This window comes from Pundamilia nyererei, unplaced genomic scaffold (genome assembly GCF_000239375.1).
Source record: "Pundamilia nyererei isolate P.nyererei 1_Seehausen unplaced genomic scaffold, PunNye1.0 scaffold00346, whole genome shotgun sequence".
NCBI lineage: Eukaryota > Metazoa > Chordata > Actinopteri > Cichliformes > Cichlidae > Pundamilia > Pundamilia nyererei.
This window is the reverse complement of record NW_005187747.1, coordinates 390527-392128: the sequence shown is the minus strand read 5'-3', so window position 1 is coordinate 392128 and position 1602 is coordinate 390527. Positions and strand designations below refer to the sequence as shown.

The window sequence follows — 1602 nt, the reverse complement described above, 5'->3', positions numbered from 1 at the left end:
CCTTGCAGGGCTCTAGAGTGCGAAAAATTTGGTCGCAAAGGCAACCAAATTTTTCAGTGGTGCGACCAACTGTTCGGGTAACAAACAAAAAAAAAAAAAAAATCTCTGCAACTCTCCGTGTGGTCAACAACAGACACACATTATGTCCCTATCGTGGGCTAAACCAATCAGATATAGTCAGGGGCGGGACTTCTCTGATTGGCTGTGGTCCAGTTGAAAGTGCAGGTGGAAGTGGGAGGTGAGTAGCTTGAATAAAGCGATATCGATTCATTAAATCCTGAATTGACTTTTAACTATAACTGTGTTTTGCCAGAAACGCCAGATTCTCAGATTAAAGCTCACAAAACTATTTCAACAACCACCAAACAGCAGATGAGAGCAGGTACACGGACTCCACACAGAGACGTAAACGCAGAGCAGACCCAACGCGTCAGAATCAGCTTTGTCTTTCAGCCCCGACGGCCCGTAGACGGACACGCTGTCGGAGCTCAGCGATTCTGATGCGTCCGGTCCGCTCTGTTTACGTCACTGATTCTGAGCTGCAGGTTTTGTCTCTCCAACCAAAATTCACCGAGCCAGCAGCAAAAGAAGCAGCAGACTACGCTTCACATTTGATCAATGCGTCATGAATTCCCTCTGACTTTTGCTGTTTTGCTTCCATCCATCCATCTTCTTCTGCTTTATCCGGGGCTGGGTCGCGGGGGCAGCAGCCTAAGCAGAGAAGCCCAGACCTCCCTCTCCCCAGCCACCTCCTCCAGCTTATCCGGGGGAATACCAAGGCGTTCCCAGGCCAGCCGAGAGATTTAATCTCTCCAGCGTGTCCTGGGTCTGCCCCGGGGCGAACAAGACCCCGAGATACTTGAACTCCTCCACTTGGGACAGGAACTCATCCCAGAACTCATCTCAGATTTGGAGGTGCTGTTCACACTCGGCTGCTAATCGAATCAGGACTTTGAGAGCTGGAATCGAATGATTATAGAAATCAGTGATGATGCCCAGCCCTGGTGAGCAGCCTAGGCCCCACAGAGTGGATGTAGCTGTGGGTAATGAGAAAAGATGAAAAGAACGATTGATGACTTTTTTGTTAAGTTAAGGCCTGATCTGTCTGGAGTTCATAGCCAGCTCTGACACGGAGCCATCAATCTTTGAATGCTGAAAAAGCAGCAGTGTATCCAGAAAACACATTATATGCTGCAACAAATGCACTGCCCAAGTGTCCCCTCTGCCCAAGTGTCCCCTCTGCCCAAGTGTCCCCTCTGCCCAAGTGTCCCCTCTGCCCAAGTGTCCCCTCTGCCCGCTGCCTTTCAGCAGCAGGCAACAGCAAACAGGTCGTCAGAGGAGGCCGAGGTCATGATTAATTTTAACATCTACAATCTACAATATTGAGAAAGCGCTTTAAGCACAAGAGTGTTATTTAATAATTTAGAAATGAATATTGTCTGTATATACTGCAACTTCCCCCCCAAAAAATGTAAAACTGCGGTGTTAATCGATGCCGTACAGCCCTGCCTTGTATGTGAGGAGCAGGATTTTGAATTCTGGATTTAACAGGAAGCCAAAACAGGAGAAATCTGCTCTCTTTCTAGTCCCTGTCAGGACTCT

General features: G+C 48.3%; 1 protein-coding gene across 1 annotated transcript in view; it reads left to right on the top strand.

Moving 5' to 3' along the window:
• The window catches only part of lama5 (laminin, alpha 5), a 54692-nt gene that overhangs the window by 49400 nt on the left and 3690 nt on the right, over positions 1–1602 (top strand). The window lies entirely within an intron of this gene.